We start from the raw sequence: 25,617 nt of genomic DNA on the forward strand, positions 1-25,617 counted from the left end.
TTTTCATTAATACTATAAAAAACAAAAGACATTTATCGGTAGTTCGACTTACGAAATGATTAAGAGCTGCTATTTTCCAGTTTAGACTTTGTAGCTATTTCACCGTTTTCGGAGACTCCATCTCTAGTACAACTTGAATTTTGTCTGGATTTGCCTCAATTTCTCTCTAGTTGACCATAAGGCTGAGAAACTTGCCAAAGGCCACTCTGAAAACACACTTTTCTGTGTTCAACTTCATTTGATATCTTCTCAAAATTCCAAAGGCCTCGGCGTGGTCGTCTATATGGCTGCTCGATTTCTTACTTTTAACCAGTATGTCATCCACATATACCTCCATATTCATGCGAATAATCCAAGCAAACATTTTATTCAGTAGGTATGTGGCTCATGCTTTCTTGAGCCCAAACGGCATCACTGTATAACAGTAAAGACCCCGATTGGTGACAAAAGAGGTTTTCTCTTGATCTTGAGGATGCATTCTAATTTTGGTTATACCTTGAGTAATCATCCATGAAGCTCAATAGCTCGTGGTCGACAGTAGCCTTGACGAGTTTATCTATTCTCGGAAGTGGGAAACTATCCTTCAAGCAGGCTTTGTTGAGATCGGTGAAATCAATGCATATTCTCCATTTTCCATTAGCTTTCCAGACGAAAACTACGTAACAACCATTGTGGTAGTGGACCTCTCAGATAAACTTCGTCCATCATAAATTGTCGACCTGCTCACTATTATTTGGTTACGAGCTTGATTAAAAGCCCGTCTTTTTTGGCACATTAGTTTGTAGCTTAGATCAATATTAAGTTGGTGCACCATTACTTGCGAGTCCACCCTCGGCATGTCATCTAAAGACCAGACAAATACATCTACGTTGTATCTTAGAAAATCTATAATAGCTTCCTTCTCACTGACTTCTAGCCTTGTCCCGATGCTAAGTCTTTGAGTGTCAGATAGTAATGGAATAGATTGTAATGGCTTAGCCGGCTCACCTTGGAGTCTGGGCTCAATTGATAGTTGGAGATTGGTAACGTCTGAAGAATCTCTTACCGAAGAGTTCCATGAGCGCGTTCGGATCGCTCCGATCTCACCGTGATCGAAATACAACAATATACATTCAAACGCATAGTTATGCAAACAAATCTTAATTAACGACATGCTATGAACAACAAAATAACAAGGGAATGAGTTGCCATACCAGTTGAAGACAATCTTCAATCTTCAGAACTCAATGCAGCAGAACCCTCCAAGCAATCTACCAACATCCAAAGTAGTGTCAACTACAGCAGCACGACCAACCGCATGAACACGAACGCCGCGGGGACGATACCACTAGAAAAGAGCCCCGGATATTCTCAGAGTGAAAACCCAAAGCGTGGTCTTTGGTGGATTTGGTAGAGGAAGGAGGAAGCATGGATTGTGTAGGCGATAAGCAAGTGGGAGGGAAAAAGACACTACCGCATAGCAAAATGCTTATCGTTTAAGAGAAGTTACACGATCGTGTAGATTTTACTAAACGATCGTTTAGGAAAAGGTATATGATCGTTTAGCAAAATCGGCACACTCTACGATCGTTTAGACAAGCTATGCGATTGTGTAGAAAATAGTGTGCAATCATTTAGGCGCGAGGTGGACGATCGTTTAGGCGAGAGGTGCTATCGTATAGGCTCTCGAAATGCTTAAGAGATCTCTTAGGATTCTACCAACGCACGCTCACTCTTTCTTTTGGAGAATTGAACAAACTATTCAAAAAAATGAAACAATTTCATTTTTATTTCATCGAATACAATAACCGACTCATTCCCACTAACTATGTCCAAACGTGATTTTTTGATTAATTATCATATAATTAACCAATTAATTAATAATAAATATAATCATATTATATTTTTGTCCTATAGTTTGATATCACATATCTACTATAGTATTTTCTCCTCTACTTAATATAAATCATATTTATATCAATTTCCTCCAAAATAATGTATCTCATATATTTAGCCAATTATATCATATATAATTAATCAGTCCAATTATATCATATATAATCAAAATTCCTCTTGTCAATTTGAACATTTCAAATTAACCCAAACACTGGTTCTTAACTTTATCCAAGCTACCTAGGGGACCTGTGACTTGAAGCTCCAACGGTTCATGACTAACTAAACTCTTTAGCCACGAGATCCACCATCTGTTAACTGTCAGGCATTCCACTAAAGACCAACAGCTAAACTCTTCTTACCACAGATATATTTTTGTGTCCATCAGATATAACCAATCATGAGTACGATGACCCTTCATAGATGCTCGTAAGTACAGCTAAGCCAAATTACCATTTTGCCCCTGTAGTTACATCTCACTCCTTAAGTACCACTGATTCCTCTAATGAACAATACAACATAGTCCAACTATGTGCGAACACCTCTCGAGTCAAGAGAAGGTGTGGCGCCACATCGTTCAAGCCCCGAAATCAGCTCTTAAGGGAGCTATCTATCTACTTACCCCTGCCTTGGGGAAGGAGTTAATTCCATCTTGTGTAGCTGAGTTCCCAGCTCCCAAATCAGATGAATCCCCAAAATGTAGGTTTGAATCAGTGACCTAGCCACTCGTACCTATATAAATCAAAGGACCGCCCTCAATGGTAGGAGTTCCCAACTCACTCAGGATTGAGGTCATGTTACCTATGATCATCCTAGTGAAGTGAAGTCTCTGTCATGAATGGTGTTATATAACGAGACGTTAACACTAGGTTAGGTTTTATACAATCTCTTTATATAGGACGCCCCCGTTCGCATGTCCTCAATATGAATGATCATGATCAGATCATCTGTGATAAGTCACAACACTTGTGACCATTCCACAAAACGGGTCGCATCCGTAGCGTTACCAGGATAAGGTTTTCCTTCTATATCCATATACTACATACCATTTTGGTTATCACTCAAGACATGATCCACTTGTATGTCACCACATGCATGCTTAAGTCACATATAGATAACCAGGGATTTTATGTTTATTGGTTTGTGATAAAGTAAATAAAACAAACAACTAAACAAAAAACAAGATGTGAAGTAAATATAATATATTATACAACACAAGCATTCGTACAAACTGTTTACAAACTACAGGGCACGAGACTTTAGGGCATAAAACCCAACAACGTCATCCAACTCCACCTCACCAACGAACGAGACTCTCACCAAGGGAATTGAGATTTGAGCCTTGACATCAGACTCTTCTATGGCGTGACAAACTTTCTCATTTTCTTTTCTAGCAAGATTGCTAATGACGTGTACCACCTCTACTTTGCCTTGTGGATTTCTCATGGCAATCTTATAGCATTTTCGTGACTTCAATTGTTCCCCTCTCATAATTCCAACTCCACCCAGGGCTAGGAATTTCAACAATTGATGATAGGTGAACGGGACAACTTTCACTTGATGTAGGGATGTTCTTCCTAAGATGACATTGTAGATTGATATGTCGTCTACCACCAAGAACTCCACCATAGCTGTCATATAGGCTATACCTCCGCCAAAGGTGACTGAAAGTTCTATGCCACCTTCTAAGTATACCGTTTGACCACCAAACCTTAACAATGGGGTCACATTTCTTTTCAAATGTTCTCCTCCCAACCTCATGGCATTGAAGGCGTGAAGATATAAGATGTCCGCTAAGCTACCTCCATCCACCAAAATTTGATGTACTTTGATATTTTCTATGGTCGGTAATACTGCTAGGGCGTTATTGTGAGGCTGGTGTAAATTTACCGCTTCTTCCTCAGAAAAACTAATAACTTAATCTACTACAATAGTTGAACATACTTCTTGGACTCTTGGAGATGATGGAAATTCTCGTACTCTATTCTTTCGCTTTCTTCCAAACTCGCCTCCAGCCAGACTGCCCATGATTGTCTTGATTTCTCTAGGCAGAGTCAGTGTGTGGTCTCTTCTACTTCGAGTTGATTTGATTTGATTACCATTTTGGTCTCTGCTCTCTCCCATATATTTCTTCAATTGTCTCTGTTGAATTAAGGTTTCTATGGCCTCTTTGAGGTCAAAACATTATGTGGTGGTGTGGCCATGGTCCCAATGGAAGAGACAGTATTTTTCTCTATTTCTTCGGTGCGATCTAGCTTTCAGCTTTGTAGACCACTTCAACATTTCCTTATCTTGGATCTTCATTAAAATATGCTCCACGAGAACTACCATGGGAATATAATGTTCAAACTTGCAAGGTGGCAAGCCTTTTTGGGCTATTTTTTTCAGTGTTACAGGTCACTCTTCTGTTCTTCTCTTCTTGTTCTCATGATGGTCTTCCTCTTCTTGTCCTCTTGATCTTTGGTGGTCCGAACGAATGGTTTTCACTTACTGACCACCTCTCAAGCAAAGAAGTTCCTCGACGCTCATGTATTTCTACGCCCTAGAAAAAAGTTCGACATAGGTTGTAGCAGCTTTCTTGCCTAAAGACCAGTGGAACTTCTCATCTCTAAGTCCGACTATGATGGCTGTAAAGGCAGCATCGTCAGTATAACCTTCAATCTACAAAGCTTTGCTGTTAAATCTTGCGACATATTCTCTCAATGAATGCTTTCCGTACTTTATGGTGAGCAGATAAGTTGGACGTTTTCTCTGATCCCAACCCATAGGAACTGGTTAATGAACGCTCTTGCTAATTCTCAGAATGAAGCTATTAATCTCCTCTTCAGCTTTCTAAACCCTTTTTTGGTTGAACTTGCAAGAGTAAACAAGAATGCCCGACGTTTGATAGCGTCTCGAACTCCATAGTGTTCCATCCATGATTGAAACGTGTCCAGATGCTCTAATGGATCCTTCAAACCATCATAGGGCTTTATGGTAGGTAATCTGAATTTGTAGGGTATCAACTTCTGCATGATTTCATCTGTGAAGGGTGGGTCTACATAATCCAACAAATTATCAAAGTTTAACCCCTCATGATCTTGAGCCTTCTTAATATCTCCTAGCTAGTTTTGAATGTGTTTTAACTGGACTACCCACAATCGACTATCCACTTCTATATCATCCTTGGCTTGTTTCCTTCGCCTTTGGTTGATGAGATCCCGTAAGTCTGTACCCAGGTTAAATTTATCAATCTACTCCATTTTTCGAGCTTCTGCTCAATCACCTCTCCAGATGATCGACCACCCCAGATACGTGTGTGACCTTCTGGGTTGACTCTTAACTAGAGCATAATATCGAATAGTAGGAGTTGGAGAATGGTGATAAGCAGGTGCATGCTTCTTCAGATTTGGGTCGTTTGCACGTTGGTCGTTCAGTCCCAATATCAAACTCTCTGATGCCTTTGGTCCAGGAACTTTGGACTCCCCTAGGCCATCAATCGGTGGACCCTTACCCTATGTTAGGTCTCGGACAACAGGAGTAGTGCTTTTGCCCAACGAATTGTGCTTCTGCTTTCCATCACGCTTATTTTCCTCAGGTGGGCATATCGCATTCTGCTTAATGGCCTCGATGATTGGCTTTGTCATCTTAGCTTCTCCATGATTTGGCTCAAGTTCTGACCTAAGCTATCTACCTTGCCAGCTAGAGCCACGTACTCCTTAGTTGGCTCATTTTCAATCTGGTGGGTCTCCCCCACATGAGTTTCTAGAGCATGTATAGGTTGTCGCCTTGGATGACATTCACCATCCGAATCATCCCCCTCAGTTGGGAGACTCTCTCTATTCATATTTTTGCTCATGGTTCGCACACAAAATGTGGTGATAAGGCTAAAAGATTTTGCTATTTCTTCTCCCCACAGACATTGCCAATTGTTGATACCAAAAATCGCACAAACGGTAAATTTATATTTGTGTTGAAGGAGAATAGCTCGATATCCTACAAAAATATGAGGAAAGCTAAAATCAGTGTGGTGTTGAGACAAATTCACTCCGACGCTCAAGTTAGAATCGGGTTTGAATTTAATTCAATTGGTTAACAATAAGTATGAGTTCGAAAGCATACCTCTCCTTTACCATACCTTCTGAATTATATAAGGCATCCGTTTTAATAACTGAAACTAGTTTTCCTCTTCGGCTCCCAAGCTATTAATAATCATTAACTTACCTTAATGTACTCGACCTTTGGGTGGAATCATGATGTTTGATTTACCAATCATCACTCATAATGTGACTATACCTCTTTAATATGGTAATAATTGTATTATATAAACAAAAATGGGCAATTTACATGCCTCGCCATTAATCGTCTTAAAAGAAGATTTTAAATGCTAACTCTTAATGCATGCATGAGGAAAATTTCATCTTTAAAATCTATTGCATGGCTAAAAATATTGGGGATGATGCCCTAAACTCTCGTGTCTTGTAGTTTGTAAACACAGTTTTGTATGAACACTTGTGATGTATAATATATGATATTTTCTTCACAACCTATCTTTGAACATTAGATGTTTTATTTACTTTATCACAAACCAATAAACTAAAATCTCTAGTTATCATTATGTAACTTAAGCATGTATATGGGGACATAGAAGTGGATCATTTCTTAATTGATAACCAAAATGGTCTGTAGTATATGGATACAGAAAGGAAACCTTATACTGGTAATGCTACGGATGCGACCCACTTTGTGGAATAGTTACAAGTGTTGTGACTTGCTATAGATGGTCTGATCCTGATCATTCATGTATAGACGTGCGAGCAGGGGCATCCTATACAAAGAGTTTATATAAGACCTGACCAAGAAGTGTTAACGTCTCGTTATATAACGTCATTTATGATAGAGACTTCACTTCACTAGGATGACCATAGGTAACATGACCTCAATCCTGAGTGAGTTGGGGACTCCTATCTTTGAAGGTGGTCCTTTGATTTGCATGGGTGTGAGTGGCCAGGTCGCCGACTCAAACCTACCACTTCGGGGATTCGTCTGATTGGGAGTTGAGAACTCAGCTACACAAAATGGAATTCACTTCTTCCCCAAAGTAGGGGTAAGTAGATAGATTGCTCCCTTAAGGGCTGATCCTGGGGCTTGAACAATGTGGCACCAGACACCTTCTCATGGACCTAGAGGTGTCCACACATAGTAGGACTATGTTCTATTATTCATTAAAGGGATCAGTGGTACTTAAGGGGTTAAATGTAACTACAGGAGAAAAACGGTAAATTGGCCCAGCTCTACTTACGAGCATCTGAAAAAGGTTATCATACTGTTGATTGGTTATATCCGATGGATACAGAAATATATATGTGGTAAGGAGAGTTCAACTATCGGTCTTTAGTGGAATGTCTGGGAGTTAACGAATGGTGGATCTTGTGGCTAAAGAGTTTAGTCAGCTATTCATGTACTGTTGGAGCTTCAAGCCATAGGTCCATAAGATCCTCTTGGTAACTTAATGGATTCAAGTTGAGAATCATTTTTTGGGTTAGTTTGAAATGTTCAAATTGACAAGCGGGAGTCAATTATATATGATATAATTAAACTGGTTAATTATATATGATATGATTGACTTTATGTATGAGATACATTAATTGGAGGAAATTGGATATAAATATGATTTAATATCTAGTAGAGGAGAAAACACTATGGTTTATATATGATATTAAACTGTAGGTTAATGAATATAATATGATTATATTTATTATTTTAATTTGACATTTATGGGATAATTGTGCACGTCGTTTTCTCCGTAACCATGCATTAGTGGGAAATTCCAATTAGTTTTCATAACTGAAGAATAAAATGAAAATCGTTTTCATTTTGCAAAAGATCATGTAATTCGTGAGTAGATGATCAGGTGTTGGTGAACGATTAGCTTGACGTTCCAGCAAGAGCAAGAGGAGCCTGTTCGCTTGGAGAGAATGAGCTTTACTGTGAAGAAAGAGTCTTCAACTGGTATGTATTCGTTCTCTTATTAGTTATTTGTTAAAAGCATGCTGGTATATCTGTTTGTTTGAATGTAAATGTGGTAATTTTATCACAATGTCTTTGGAAAGATCTGCTTCCGCTCAGAGGTACTCTTGTATAAGAGTTCCTTCAAAAAGGCCATGCAAAACGCCCTACCTCAATTAAGTCAACCCAATTGAGGGTGAAGATGGGTTATGGGGTTGGCATATTGCCAACCTCTTCTGTATATCTTTTTTTTATGCATATTTATTATTTCTTTTTTTTTTTAAAAAAAAAAAAGTAGACCACATTTTCAAGGTTAGCTAGGCTGCCAACCCTCACAAGTTGGCTTTTCCTAAGATTGGGGGTCAATAGATTGCCAACCCCCTCTTTCTCTCTCTTTAGTCGGGCTTCACAGCCTGGCTACCAGCCCCTTACGTGTTGGCCTTTCCAAATAAGGGGATTTGGTAGTTTGCCGACCCCTCTCTTTTATTTACTTATTTTAATTAATTAGTTATATATATATATATTACTTTTCCCTCGGCTAAAAAGCATACTTCACAACAGTTCTCTTTAATGGAAAAGAAAAAAAACCACCTAAAAGCCTATAACTTGGTGTCTTAGCTCGAGCTATCTATCTGTTATGGTTGATGCCCTAAATCTTGTAGGGTCCTATTATTTGTAACTTTTTTGAACAAACTCATTGTTTATTTAATAAAATATATGATATTTTATTCCATATTTTAGTTGCATTAAACACAAATCAATAAACTAACATCCAAGGTTATTTTGTAGCTTAAACATGTATGTAGAGACATTCGGGTAGATCATGTTTAAGTGATAACCTAAATGGTCTATAGTAGATGGATAAGGTTGAATACCTTATCTTGGTGATATTACGAGTATGGCCCACTTTGTAGGTATTACAATTCTTATAAAGTGCTATAAATGATCTGATCCTGATCATTCATGTATAGACATGTGAGCAGGGATATTCTAAATAAAGAAGTTTGTATAAGACCAAACAAAAAAATTTTTAGTCTCATTATATAACATCGATCATAAGGGAGACTTACATTTCACCAGGATGACCATATGTAACATGACCCGAATCCTGAGTGAGTTGTGAAATCTTGCATATGAGGGCGGTCCTTTGATTTGTATGGGTAAGAGTGGCCACATCGCCGACTCAATAAGCCTACCATTTTAAGGCTTCGTCTGATTAGGGAGCTGGGAACATAGCTACACATGAAGCAATTCACTCCTTCACGAGGTTGAGGTTAAGTAGATAAATTGCTCCCTTAAGGGCTGATTCCGGGGCTTAAACAATGTGGCGCCACACCCTCTCCTGGCTCGAGAGAGGTTTAGTCATAGTTGAACTATGAACTATTGTTCATTAGAGGGATCAGTGGTACTTAAGGAGTTAGATGTAACTATAGGGGCAAAATGGTATTTTTGGCCCAGGTGTACTTACGAGCAATTTGTGAAGGACCATCGTACTGTTGATTGGTTATATCCAATGGACATAGAATTATATATGTGGCGTAAAGAGTGCAGTTGTCGGTCTTTATTGGAGTGCCCATCAGTTAACGGATGGTGAATAATTTAATTAAAGAGTTTGATTAATTATTCATGTACCGTTGAAGCGTCAGACTACAAGTTAGGTCCCCTTGTGTTGGGTTTTATGTCCTAAAACTCGCTGTTTATAATAAGATAATAATATTTTATAGTCAATAAACTTGTTATTAATTTTATAAATTACATATATAAAAGTCTAAATCCAATAAACTAAGTTCCATGACTATTATATAAATATTTGAACTTTATATAGATTCATAAAGATGGATCAAGTTCGAGTAAATAGCAAAAATGGTCTATAGTACATGATTAAGGTTGGGTATCTTATTCTGGTAACACTATTGGATGCGGCCTACTCTGTAGTTGTTACAAAGAGTTGTAAAGTGCTACATACGAAGTGATCTTAGTTCGTACATGTTATGACATGAGGAGTGGGGGCATCCTGTGCAAATGGGTTTGTACAAGATCGGACCACGAAATCAGTCACTCTTTCTTTATAACACTGTTTACTATTTAAGACTGACTATTTCAAAGCTATGACCTAGGTAACTCGATCTTAATCCTGAGCTAACAATGAACTCCTGTTTATTTGGGATTATCCTTAGATTTGCATAGGTTATAGTTGGCTCAATAAGTCTCCCATTTCAGGGGTAAAACCGAATAGATAGCTGGGGACATAGGGTGTAAGACAAAATTCACGTCTGCCTAATTTAGAGATAGGAGAAAGCTTATTCTCTCAAGTATTGAATCCAGGTCTTGAACAAGAGGCCTCACCCTCTCACTGGGCTGAGAGAGATTTGGTTTAGTGACTGGATCACAAACCAGTTGTTCATTAGAGAATCAGTAGGAACTTAAGGAACAAAATGTAATCTCGGGGGTAAAACAGACATTTGACCCAATCGTTATTATGAACAATCTGTGAAGGGTTGACTTACTAATTATGGTGTAAATCATGTGGACATTACATATCTAAAGTGAGGGAGTTCAACTATGGGCTTTAGTGGATTGACTCATTAGTTAACAAATAGGGGTTAATTTGGTGTAATGAGTTTAGCCAATTAATCTCGGATCGTTGGAGCCCATGATCTATAGGTCCGTGAGGTCCCCTTACTAGCTCGAAAATGGATTAACTTTAGGGTAGCATGATAAGTTAATTTGAAACGTTCAAATTAGAATTAAAGGAATTAGTAATTATATGAGATACTGTTACATGTTTAATTTTGAGATTTAAATGAAATAGGAGAATTAATATTTAAATATGATTTAAATATATAAAGGTGGATTTGTGTAAAATTAATTTAATATTTGATATTAAATTAATTAGAATTAATTAAATTGTTTAAATAATTATTTATTAATTTTATAAGGAAAAAAATTATGAAATTAATTTTGTAAAATTAATAATATTTTAAATTTTTTAAATCAAATTGATTTTTGAAATCATTTGATAAAAAATTGGAAAATTGGAAAAACAACATAAAATGGAAATTTGGTTTTTTCCATTAAGATTTCAACTTGCTCACACAAAACCTACTTCATTTGGCTTTAATAACTCCAAGCATGAGCTGCATTTGCGGCCATCTTCTTTGCATGATAGCTTGCAATATATTGAGAAGATTTGAGTAGAATTGAGGCATTCAAATATAGAATTTTTGCTGAAAAATTTGTGTTGAAGAAGTTGTTCTTCAAGTGGGTTGTAGCAGTGAGCTCTTCTCCAAGTTCCTTTCGTTCAAGCTTATTTTGAGTCCCACAACTCAATCTAAAGCACCAAGAGAATAATGGGGAAGATCTTGAGGTAGTCTACAATAAGATTTGGAGAAGTTTGTAGCTGAAAATCGAGAATTGAAGAAGTTCTACAAAAGTTTGGCTTGAATTAGAGTGCTTATTGATCATGCTTTAGTTACTGCCAAAATTTAATGAATTAGAGTGCTTATTGATCCTTGTTGCTTTCGCTGCTTGCTGATATACTCCAACACCTTGATAGCTCAACAGGATCAAATGAGAATAAGTTTTTGGATTAATTTGAATTGTTCAAATTAATAAAGGGATTTAATTATATATGATTAATTAAGTTATTTTAATTATATATGATATAATTGGTATAATATATTTTGTACATTATGAAAGGAAATAAATATTTGAATAAAATGTAAATTTTAATTATATGAATTAGATTCATAAGTGTTAAATTTAATATAAATGTGATTTATATTAAATGCCATATGAGAGAGAAAATAAACTCTAGGTTATATTGTATATGATACAATATTAAAACTATTGTTTATATGTTATATTTGATATAACATATAATTTAAAATTGTGTATTATATGATAAGTTAGTCATCATATTTATATATATATTAATTGTAATTTTAATTCAAATGAGGGAGGGAGTTATAACTTCCCCCTCCCCTTTCCCCCATCTTTTCTCTCCACTCACATAAATGGATGGATCGTGTTATTTATTTTTTCTTAGGAGAGAGACTCATTGATCACTGTGACAAAGTAGAAAGATAGAAACATTCTATGAGAGTTGTCCATGATCATTGTTCTTGGAGATCAATCAAAATTCCTCATCCTCCTCTCTACTCTCAATCATTCTCTCATTCCAAAATAGCCAGAGCCCACCGCTAATTGGTTCTCTACTTGAGAATACCAGGGTCATTGTCATGGTAGTGTTCATTTCTTGATCGAGGGATTCTTGAAGAAGGTATTCAAAGGTAAGGGTTTCTGAAACCCAGAGTTTCCTTTTAATTAAGCATAATATACTTTATGTAAATGCATAATTTGTTCTTTCTTTTCTGTAAAAATTACATTCTATGAGAAATGGAAATTGGGACGATCCCGCTTCCACTCAAGGTTCTCTTCAATGAGATCCTTCAATTGGTATCAAAGTCAGGTTGTTGGTTTACTGATCCCAAATTCTATTTCTTATTGAATCAATTTTTACAGTAATGGTGGGTTTTATTATTCTACATTTTGTTCATGATTCATGCAACGAATGATTTTATGATGAATGTGGTTTTGTTGATGGATATTTTGGGATAGGATACTTAGTTTTAAAGCTTTATTCTTTTATAAATTTGGTTTGTAAAGGCCCTTGTTTTGGGCATATTTATACGCTGTAATTAATGTTTTGAGTTGCTCGTGTTGTTCCTAGTGAGTTTCAAAGAGGTAATTCAAAGCACTGCTTCGATGAAGAAGAAAAATTTCTGCAGGATCGTGTAGCTTTTGCTAAACGATCATGTAGCTTATGCTACAAGATTGTGTGATTTTTTCTACATGTTTGTATTGCTTTTGCTACAAAATCGTGCAACATGTTTCTACAGCTTTTACTACATTGTTTGCTACACGATCATGTAGAGAGTTCCATGATGGGTTGTTTGGTTCGAGCGGTTTAAGATCTGGTTCACTTGTTTCGAACATGATGACTTTTATTCCTGTAATAATTAGCCTTTTAGTTCCCTTTAGGTGTCCTATCCCGATCGATTAACTGTTAGTTTTAAATATACATATGATGTATGCTTTTTCTTATATGTCATATTGCCTATCAAATAGTTGTAAAACCCACCATAGGTTATGCATTTATATTCATGCATCATTTTATATTATAAGTGTTATAATATATGTATATGCATGATTTAATTTATATAGCATGCACATGCACCATATAGTATATATATGCATGCATTTATAGCATATCCATGCATCATTTATATTATAATTGTTATAATATATTGTTCAATAAATGTATGGAAGTATGCTATAGTATGATTCATTACCTTATTAAATAATTGTTATATATGTTAGTAATGAATTGAGATTGCATGAAGCATGATACTACCTTAGGCTAATTTATAAATGTTATGATTAAATGAAGTATGTCAAGCATACAATGAATGTTTTAATTGTTTCATTTATTTTTAATTGTTATAACTAAATGAAATTAGAATTAAAATCAATAATTAAGAGTTGCATACAAACTTTAGGTTATAATCATTTTTAAAATCGTTTTAAAACATGATTTAGATAGACCTAAGATCATATTTCTAATAAGATTAGAAATCTTAGTTTAATCTTTTTAATCAATTTAATAGAATTAAAGTTATTCTTAATAAAAGATTAAATATGTAACAAATGTATCTATAAGGGACCTTTTGTCTAAGACGGGTTCTGTCTAGGTTAGAGTACTTAAGTTGACAGAAACATCGCACCTCTACCTGGGAACCTGCTTGGAAAGGTGAATTAGATAGATTTGTTACATGCATGCAAGTTTGATCAAAGTCTATTAAAGAGTTTAATGAGACTTCAATCAAAATTGTTTAATCATCAAAGACAAGTGTTGTTTTTTAGAAAATTAAACGTTCACTTAGTTAAAATTAATAGTCGAATTTTTCTTAAGTTAATTAACGCTAGGTAAAATACTCAATGGAAAGAAAATCAGGTATACGATGCTTCATTTATCCTCTACACCATGAGATCTACATTCGTCCTCAAGGGACCATGGGTGTCCCCCTACAAGAGGCATTTGGGTAGGTCAATACAAGGTGAATGGAGAGAGTATTTATAGTAAGTGGGAGTGGGACGTGTGACAGCACATCCCTAGGTCTCTCTTATTAGGTTAAATAAAGTCTCATGCTCGCCTCGTGGCATCGTGGGTATCCCCCTAAAGGATGGCAGTATTGCATGACACTTTATTCAATCTCTAGAAATTGATAGGGTTGCTTTAATTTCATGTCTCAATTGATTTTTTCCCTACGGTTGGCTCATCGGAGTCCGATCTAGAACCTAAAATGAAGGGTTATACTTATAAGAATTGTTAAGCAAGTTAACAGATTCTGGACCGAACAATGGTAACTGTTAGTCACAATAACAAGGTGTTGTTTTTGTCTAATGGTTGAAATTCTCATTTTAGTGAAAGGATATTTAATCACCCTACAGTGACTTTGTCTTGTCTCAATGAAACATCATTGCAAAATTAGATGTCACTTAAGGTACATTAAAATTTTTCTAAAATTGATTGGTTGTTTGGTGTTTTAATGTAAAGTAAATTAATTATAAATAGTTTGTTCCTTTTCAAAAATTATTTTATTATGGCTACCACTATATTAAACTTGCTCGCCATGAAAAGTTAACGGGAGAGAATTTTACTAGTTGGAAAAACACTATCAACACAGTACTGATCATCGATGATCTTCGTTTTGCCCTCCCATTCTAGCTCTCAATTCTCCTTGAAATGTTTGGAAAGCTTACGAGCATTGGACACGGGCAAATGATAAGGCCCGAGCATATATCTTGGTAAGTCTTAATGAAGTCTTGGTCAAGAAGCATGAGCTCATGCGCACAGCCCATGAGATCATGGAGTCCCTGAGGGGAATGTTTGGATAATCATTCGCACAACTTAGGCATGGCACTTTGGAACACATCTTCAATGCCCATATGCAAGAAGGGGCATCTATTCGAGAACATGTATTCTCAACATGATGGTCCACTTCAATGTGGCGGAGATGAATGGGTCAAGCATCGATGAAGCCAGTCAGTTAGCTTCATTTTGGAATCTTTGCCTGAAAGTTTCCTACATTTCCATAGCAATGCTGTTTTGAATAGGATTGACTATAATTTGACTACTCTGCTCAATGAGCTATAGACCTTTCAATCCTCGATGAAAAGCAAGGAATAGAAAGGAGAAGCAAATGTTGCTTCATCTTCTAAGAAGTTCCACAGATTATCGACCTCTAGGACTAAGTTTGTACCTTCTTCCTCCAGCACCAAAAAGTAGAAGAATAAGAAGGATGGAAAGAGGAAAGCTAAATATATAGTTGTTACTCAAAGGGTAGAAGACCGATCAAGGCTGCAAAGGGAATCTGTTTCCATTGCAACCAAGATGGGCATTAGAAGAGGAACTACCCCAAATACTTGGCAGAAAAAAGAAGGCCAAACAAGGTAAATATGATTTACTTGTATTGGAAACCTGCTTAGTGGAGAATGATGATTCTGCCTAGATTATAGATTCTAGGGCCACTAACCATGTTTGTTCTTCATTTCAGGGAATTAGTTCCTGGCAGAACTAGATGCTGATGCGGATTGGAATTGAGTACATTGTCTCGGCTGTGGAAGTGGGAGGTCTCCGGTTGAGTTTATAAAAAAAAATTTCTTATTTTAGAAAATGTTATGTAGTGACTTAAAAAGAAACCTTGTATCTATAAATTTTTAATTGAACGTTCTCATACTATCAACTTTCTTTTAAATAAAGTGTTTATTTCTAAAATGGTGTTGATATTTGTTCTGTAAAACTGGAAAATAATCCTTATGTGCTAAGATCGTAAGCAACTAACGTCCTCTATAACATGAGAATATTTAAAACTACAATAACTCAATATAAAAGACTTAAAATTTCTCCAAAAGAAAATTCACAACTTTGGCACCTGAGGTTAGGACACATCAATCCTAATAGAATTGAAAGGTTGGTGAAAAATGGACTTATAAGTGTGTTAGAAGAAAATTCATTATCTGTGTGTAAGTCATGCTTTGAAGGCAAAATGACTAAGAGACCCTTTACTGGAAAAGGTCACAGGGCCAAAGAACCTTTAGAGCTAGTGCATTCAAATTTCTATGGTCCAATGAATGTAAAAGCTAGGGGAGGTTATGAATATTTCACACCTTTACTGATAATTATTCAAGATATGGCTATGTTTATTTAATGCAACATAAGTTTGAATCTTTTGAAAAGTTTAAAAAATTTAAGGCTGAAGTTGAAAAATGCATTAAATTGAACAATTAAAACATTTTTATCTGATCAAGGAGGAGAGTTCATGGATTTAACATTCCAGTACTATTTGATTGAACATAGAATAGTATTCCAACTCTCAGCAACTAGTACACCTTAGCAGAATGGTGTATCAAAAAGGAGAAATCGAACCGTGTTGGACATGTTTGGCCAATGATGAGTTACGTTTCCTTACCTAACTCGTTTTGTGGTTATGCACTAAAGACTACTATTGGGATTAGCATCCTAATTCTCCCAGAGTCTCGTAGTTTGTAAACAGTTTGTACACATTGTTATTAATAAAATAAATGTTATTTTATTTGCATTTATTCATATCCAATAAAATAAGATTCTGTTTATTTTATGTAAACTTAAGCATGTATGTGAGAAATACAAGTGGACCATGCCTTAAGTAACAACCTAAATGGTCTGTTGTATAAGGATAAATGAGGGATACCTTATCCTAGTGACCCTTCTATATAGCCTGCTTTGTAGATTTTTACAAGCATTGTAAAGTGCTACCAATGGTCTGATCCTGACCATTCATGTAGAGACATGCGAGTGGGGATGTCCTATACAAAGAGTTTGTATAAGACGAGACCATGGGATGATTAGTCTCTTTATATAACGTTGTTGATAATTGAAACTTACATTTCACTAAAATGACAATAAGTGACATGACCTTAATCCTGAGTGTTTTGGGAACTTCTACCTATGAGGGGGTCCTTTGATTAGTATGGGTGAAAGTGGCTAGATTACCAACTCAACATGCCTATCTTTTTGGAGATTCGTCTGATTGGGGAGTTGGGAACTCAGTTACACAAGACGAAATTCAATCCTTCCCCGATGTAGGGGTAAGTAGATAAATTACTCCCTTAAGGGCTAATTCCGGATCTGGAACATAGTGGCCACACCCTCTCTTTGGAAGAGAGGACTCAGTCATAGTAGGACTATGACTTATTGTTTATTAGAGGAATCAAAGGTACTTAAGGAGTTAGATGTAACTATAGAGGCAAAACGATAAATTGACCCAGCTGTACTTACGAGCGATTTGTGAAGGGTTATCGCATTATTCATTGGTTAATATAGACACATAAATATATCTGTAGTAAGAAGAGTGCAGTTGTTGGTCTTTAGTGGAGTGCCTGACAGTTAATGGATGGTGGATCTCATGACTAAAGAGTTTAATCAATTATTCACATACCAGTCAAGCTTTAAGCTACAGGTCCATAAAGTCCCCTTCATAGTTCAATGGGTTCAAGTTAAGAATCATATTTTGGGTTAGTTTGAAGTGCTGAAATTAACCAGAGGAAATTCAATTATATGTGATATAATTGGTGTGATGTATGAGATACAATAATTAAAGGAATTAATATAAATATGATTTATATTAAGTACATATGGTTTATATGTTTCATATGATGAAATATTAAAACTATAGGTTATAAATATAATATGATAAGTTGGTTATCATATTTATTTATAATATATTAATTATATGACAATTGATTCTTTTTTTTTTTCAAATAACCAATTGAGTGGGAAGTTATTGGAAGTTTTATGGTAATCGTGAGATAAAAGTAAAGTTGTTTTTCCAAATTTAGTAGTTGTTCCATTCGAAAATTTCTCACGGAAAAAGCTATCAAGTAAAAGAGTTTTACTAAGCGATAGCGTTGATAGAGTCTAAACGATCGTGTAAAGAGTTGACTATACTATAGTTACTCAGCTGATCATTGCTACACGATCGAGTAGCAAAGTCCATGCGATAGGATTCCTTTTACAAAACGATCGAGTACATCGTTTATGCGATAGACAGCTTCATATCTCCCATTTACTCGATCGTCTACTTGATCACATACCTCCACCATTCCTCAAACCAAGATCATACAGAGCCTACAACTCCTGAATTCTCACACCGATAATACCAAGTAACACTTGTGGTGGTGTTCTTACTCTGTTCATGAATCGAGTTGGACTCGAATGGGTTTGAGGAGTATCAAGTAGTTTATGCTGTTGGTTGTCCTTCGTTATGTTCAAGTGTTCCTATCTTTAGACGCATTGTACTTCGTCCGAGAGATTCTTGAAGAATGGTTCTTCAAAGGTATGAATACTCTATCCCTTGAATCCCTTATAACATGCTGTAATTTCTATATATGCATGACTTGTTAGTTTCCGTTTAAGACTGTAATTGTTTGTGTTCAATCTGAATGGAATTTAGAACGATCCCTTCCGCTGCTCATGAAAATCGACTGGTTTGATTTCCTTCAACTGCAACATACATCCTGAATTGCGTTCTATCTAAGAGTGTTGCTAGAATACCTTTTGAATTATGGAATGGTCGTAAAGCTAGTTCACACCATTTCAGAATCTAAGGTTGCCCAGCACACGTGCTTGAGGCTAATCGTAAGAAATTGGAACGATGTTCAAAATTATATCTATTTTTAGGCTACCGTAAAGGAATGGAGGTGGTTACTTCTTTGATCCTAAAGAAAACAAAGAGTTTGTATCAACAAATTGTTACCTTTATTGAAGAATACCACATAAGGGAGCACAAGCGCCGAGTAAGATTTTATTGAATGTAATTTCCAATGAAACTACTGAATCTTCAACAAGAGTTGTTGAAGAACCTAGTACCTCAACAAGAGTTGTTGAAGTAGGATCATCTAGTAGGTAAAATCCACCTCAAGTGTTGAGGGAACCTTGACATAGTGGGTGTTGAGGTTGATGCCCTAAATCTTGTAGGGTCCTATAATTTATAACTATTTTGAACAAACTCATTGTTTATTTAATAAAATATATAATATTTTATTCAATATTTTAGTTGCATTAACCACAAACAAATAAACTAACATCCAAGGTTATCTTATAGCTTAAACATGTATGTAGAGACATGCGGGTGGATCATGTTTAAGAGATAACCTAAATGGTCTGTAGTAGATGGATAAGGCTAGGTACCTTATCCTTGTGACACTACGAGTATGGCTCACTTTGTAGGCATTACAATTGTCTTAAAGTGCTACAAATGATCTAATCCTGATCATTCATGTATAAACATGTGAGTGGGGATGTTCTATACAAAGAAGTTTGTATAAGACCAGACCACGAAATGTTTAGTCTCTTTATATAACATCGTTCATAATAAGGACTTACATTTCACCAGGATGACCATAGGTTACATAACCTGAATTCTGAGTGAGTTGCGAACTCCTACCTATGAAGGCGGTCCTCTGATTTGTATGGGTGAGAGTGGTCACATTGCCGACTCAATAAGCCTACCATTTTGGGGAATCGTCTGATTGGGGAGCTGGGAACACAGCTACACAAGAAAGAATTCACTCCTTCCCCGAGGTTGGGATAAATAGATAAATTGCTCCCTTAAAGGCTGATTCTGGGACTTGAACAATGTGGCACCACACCCTCTCCTTGTCCGAGAAGGGTTTAGTCATAATTGGACTATGATCTATTGTTCATTAGAGGGATCAATGGTACTTAAGGAGTTAGATGTAACTATAGGGGCAAAACGATAATTTTGGTGCAGCTGTACTTACGAGCAATTTGTGAAAGGTCATCGTACTTTTGATTTGTTATATTCAATAGACACAAAAATATATCTGTAGTGCGAAGAGTGCAGCTATCGGTCTTTAGTGAAGTGCCCGACAGTTAGTGCATGGTGAATAATTTAATTAAATAGTTTGATTAATTATTCATGTACCATTGGAGCTTCAATCTACAGGTCCATGAGATCCCCTTGGTAGCTCAATATGATTAAATGTGGAATTTTTTGGTTAATTTTAATTGTTGAAATTATGAGATATTTAATAATATATGATATAATTAACTTTTTTTAATTATATATGATATAATTGGTATAATGTATTTTATATATTATGAGAGGAAATAAATATTTGAAAATGATTCAAATATTATTTATATGAATTGGATTCATATTTGTTAAATTTAATATAAATGAAATTTATATTAAATGTCATATGAGAGAAAAAAGAAACTATAGGTCATATTGTTTATGATATAATATTAAAACTATAGGTTATATGTTATATTTAATATAACATATAATTTAATATATATGTTATATGATAAGTTAGTTATCATATATATATATATATATTAAATGCTATTTTTTTTAAATGAAGGAGGGAGTACCTCTTTTCTCTCCACTCACATAAGTGGATGAATGGTGTTATTTATTTTTTGATAGGAGTGAGTCTCCATGAAGAAACTCTAAAAAAAAGAGAACCAATGAGTGGAAGCAGATCGTTCCAAACCCCATTGTGAAAAAACAACAACATTTACAATCTTATACAGGACAGTTATGCATCAAGTAAATTACAGCATGCTTCAAGGACTAAAACAAAAGGATTAAATGAATCATATCTTTGAAGAACTTTTCTTCGAGTATTCCCTCAATCAACACTAGTAAGGCATCCAACAGAATAAACGCAACGCCTCTAGAATATCCTCGAACAACAATGAGTGAAACTCAACCCTCGACCTTCGTACAACAAGTAGACACTACCACGAGGCTACCTTGGTATTCTCGGTGTGAGAATCTAGGAGTTGTGGGCTCTATATGGATTTGGTAGAAGGAAGGAGGAATAGAACGATCGTGTAGACGATCGAGTAAGTGGGAAAAGACTGAAGTCTATCGTGTAGCAACGAGCAGCTATTGTATAGTATACTCTTTACTCAATCGTTTATTCTCTCAAGCTATAGTATAGCTTTTTCTTTATGCGCGTTCGATTATGAAAAAATGAAAAGATTTTCATTTTATCCATCAGTTACCATAACTTATTACAAATTTCCACTAAGTCGATTATTAGGAGAAAAAAATCGAAATCAATTATATCATAATTGATTTAATTATAAATAAATATTATATTTATAACCTATAGTTTTAATACCACATCTCATGCAATATATAAACCATAGTTCTTTTTCTCCTTTATAACATTTAATATTAATTCTTCCCATTAATATATCTAATACATCAAATCGATTATATCACATATAATTGAATCAATTTAGTTATATCATATATAATCAAATTCCCTCTTGTTAATTTGAACACTTCAAACTAACCCAAAAACTTATTCTCAACATGAATCCATTGAGCTACCAAGGGGACCTTATGGACCTGTAGTTTGAAGCTTCAACATTACGTGAATAACTGACTAAACTCTTTAATCACGATATCCATTATCCGTTAACTGCTGTGCACTTCACTAAAGACCGATATTTACACTCTTTGCACTACAAATATATTTTTGTGTCCATTGGATATAACCAATCAATAGTACGATGACCCTTCGCAAATTGCTCGTAAGTACAGTTGGGCTAATTTATCGTTTTGCCCCTGTAGTTACATCTAACTTCTTAAGTACCATTGATTCCTTTAATGAACAATACGTCATAATCCCACTATGAGTAAACCCTTCTTGAGCCATGAGAAAGTGTGGCACCACATTGTTCAAGCCCGGGAATCAGCTCTTAAAGGAGCCATTTATCAATTTACCCCTACTTTAGGGAATGAGTGAATTCTGTCTTGTGTAGCTGAGTTCCCAGCTCCTCAATCAGACATTCCAAAAGTGGTAGGTTTGAGTTGGTGATCTGGCCACTCGCACCCATGCAAATCAAAGGACCGCCTTCATAGACAAGAGCTCATAACTCATTCAGGATTAAGGTCATGTTACCTATTACCATCATAGTGAAATGAAAGTCTCTATCATGAACGACGTTATATATTGAGATTAAACATTTCGTGGTCCGGTCTTATATAAACTCCTTTGTATAGAGTATCATCGCTCGCATGTCTAATATATGAATGGTCAGGATCAGACCATTTGTAGCATTTTACAACACTTATAACATCTACAAAGTGGGTCACACTTGTAGTGTCACCAGGATAAGGTTTCCCTCCTTTATCCATATACTACAGACCATTTAGGTTATCACTTAAAGCACGATCCACTTGTATGTCTCCACATACATGCTTAAGTTACAACGATAACTAGGGATCTTAGTTTATTAGTTTGTGGTTAATGCAACTAAAATAACTCATATTTGATAGACAAAAGTGAATAAAATATCTCATATTATTACATCACAAAGAGTTTGTTCATACACGTGTTTACAAACTATATGACCCTACGAGATTTAGGGCATCAACCTCAACAAGTTGCGAACCCACCTGTTCGCTATATCGGTTTAAGAGAAATCTTGGCTATGGTAGCTAATGGTGAAGTTGAGGATCCATTGTCTTACAAGAAGGCAATTGAGGATATTGACAAAGATGATGAATCAAAGTGATGGATTTTGAAATGGAGTCTATGTACTTCAATTTCGTATGGGATCTTATAGATCAACCAGATGAGGTTAAACCTCTAGGTTGTAAGTGGATCTACAAGAGGAAACGAGGTGCTGATGGGAAGGTGCAAACCTTCAAATCTAGATTAGTGGCAAAGGGTGATACCCAGGTTGAGGAAGTTGACTATGAGGAGACTTTCCTGCCTGCTACTATCCTTAAATCTATCAGAATACTTCTATCCATTGCCTCATATTATGACTATCAGATTTGGCAGATGGACGTCAAGACTGCCTTTTTGAATGACAATCTTGAGAAGACCATTTATATGGATCAACCTGAGGGATTCATACCCCAAGGTTAAGAGAAAAAAGTTTGCAAGCTTAACCGGTCCATTTATGGACTGAAGGAAGCTTCTCGATCTTGGAACATAAGGTTTGATATTGCGATTAAATTTTATGGCTTTGATCAAAACTTTGAGCCTTGTGTATACAAGAAGATTATCAACAGTTCAGTAGTTTCTCTAGCATTATATGTAGATGATATCCTACTCATTGGGAATGATGTAGATTTACTAACTGAGGTTAAAAACCCATCACACTTTATTGTGATAATAGTGGTGCTATGGCTAATTCTCGAGAGCCTAGGAGTCACAAGCGCGGGAAGCATATAGAGTGGAAGTATCATCTCATTCAATAAATTGTGCATCGAGGGGATGTGATCGTCACATAGATAGCTTCGAAGCACAACGTTGCTGATTCATTTACAAAGGCCTTCACGGCTAAAGCGTTTGAAGGTCACCTACAGAGTATGGGTCTATGGAACAGGCCACGTCTAGACTAGGCCAAGTGTGAGATTTATACTAGGCACGTGTTATGCCCTAGTTTATTATTTGTATACTTTGTATTTTGACTATATTGTACACACCACTAGCTTTAGGTCAAGTGGGAGATTGTTGGGGTTGATACCCTAAATCTCGTAGGGTCCTATGGTTTGTAACTATTTTGAACAAATTCATTTTTTATTTAATAAAATATATGATATTTTATTCCATATTTTAGTTGAATTAACCACAAATCAATAAACTAACATTTAAGGTTATCGTGTAGCTTAAACATGTATGTAGAGACATACGGGTGGATCATATTTAAGTGATAACCGAAATGGTCTGTAGTAGATGGATAAGGCTGGGTACCTTATCCTGGTGACACTACGAGAATGGCCCGCTTTGTAGGTATTACAATTGTTGTAAAGTGCTACAAATGATATGATCCTGATCATTCATGTATAGGCATGTGAGCGAGGATATTCTATATAAAGGAGTTTGTATAAGACAAACCACAAAATGTTTAGTCTCATTATATAATGTCGTTCATAATAGAGACTTACATTTCACCAAGATGACCATAGGTAACATGACCAGAATCCTGAGTGAGTTATGAAATCCTACCTATGAGGGCGATCCTTTGATTTGTATGGGTGAGATTGGCCAGATCGTCGACTCAATAAGCCTACCATTTTGGGATTCATCTAATTGGGTAGCTAGGAACACAGCTACACAAGAAGGAATTCACTCCTTCCTGAGGTTCAGGTAAGTAGATAAATTTCTCCCTTAATGACTGATTTTGAGGCTTGAACAATGTGGTACCACACCCTCTCCTTGCCCAAGAGGGGTTTAGTCATAGTTGAACTATGATCTATTGTTCATTGGAGGGATTAGTGGTATTTAAGAAGTTAGATGTAACTACAGGGGCAAAACGGTTTTTTTGGTCCAGCTGTACTTACGAGTAATTTGTGAAGGGTCATCGTATTATTGATTGGTTATATCCAATGGACATAGAAATATATCTGTGGTGCGAAGAGTGCAATTGTCGGTCTTTAGTGGAGTGCCTGACAATTAACAAGTGATGAATAATTTAATTAAAGAGTTTCATTAATTATTCACGTACTGTTGGAGCTTTAAACTACAGGTCCATGAGGTCCCCTTGGTAGCTTAATAGGATTAATTGAGAATAAGTTTTTGGATTAATTTGAATCGTTCAAATTAGGGGGATTTAATTGTATATGATATAATTAAGTTATTTTAATTATATATGATATAATTGGTATAATGTATTTTATACATTATGAGAGGAAATAAATAATTGAATAAGATTCAAATATTAATTATACGAATTGGATTCATAATTATTAAACTTGATATAAATGTGATTTATATTAAATGTCATATGAGAGAGAAAAGAAACTGCAGGTTATATTATATATGATACAATATTAAAACTATAGTTTATATGCTATATTTAATATAATATATAATTTAATATATATGTATTATATGATAAGTTAGTTATCATATATATATATATATACACACACTAATTGTTATTTTAATTTAAATGAACTCCCTCACCCTCTTTTCTCTCTACTCACATTAGTGGATGGATGGTGTTATTTATTTTTTTCATAGGATCAGAGAGTCTCTTTGATCATTGTGACAAAGTAGAGAGACAAAAATGTTCTATGAGAGTTATCCTTGATCATTGTTCTTAGAGATCAATCACAATTCCTCATCCTTCTCTCAACTCCCAATCATTCCCTCATTCCAAAATAGCCAGAGCCCACCATTCCTAGGTTCTTTACTTGAGAATACCAAGGTCACCATCGTGGTAATGTTCGTTTCTTGATCAAGGAATTCTTGAAGATCTTTAAAGGTAAGGGTTTCTGAAACCCTAAGTTTTCTTTTAATTAAGCATGTTATAATTTATTTAAATGCATAATTTGATCTTTCTTTTATGTAAAAATTACATTCTATGAGAAATGAAAATTGAAAAAATCCTGCTTCCGCTCAAGGTTCTCTTCAATGAAATCCTTCACTATCAAGCTTAACTTACTTTCCTTAACTCAATCTTCCGGCTCTACTCGTTCTCTTAGCTCGGCTTACATTCTTAACTCGAATGAGTCAAACTAATTAAAGCATTTTCTCAGCTCATCTACCTTTGAATAGATTAATTGGATTTAATTTTACCCTCTACAATCAACATCAATATAATTGGCTAACAAGGCATAGAGAAATTTAACAATAAAAGTAGTATTTAAA

General features: G+C 35.5%; 1 pseudogene; it reads right to left on the bottom strand.

Moving 5' to 3' along the window:
* Positions 1-385: 385 nt before the first annotated feature.
* On the bottom strand, positions 386-3,900 carry LOC120067463 (uncharacterized; annotated as a pseudogene).
* Positions 3,901-25,617: the final 21,717 nt, after the last annotated feature.

The sequence above is a fragment of the Benincasa hispida genome, chromosome 12 (assembly GCF_027475165.1).
Source record: "Benincasa hispida cultivar pf3 chromosome 12, pf3_genome.v1.1, whole genome shotgun sequence".
NCBI classification, from domain to species: Eukaryota; Viridiplantae; Streptophyta; class Magnoliopsida; order Cucurbitales; family Cucurbitaceae; genus Benincasa; species Benincasa hispida.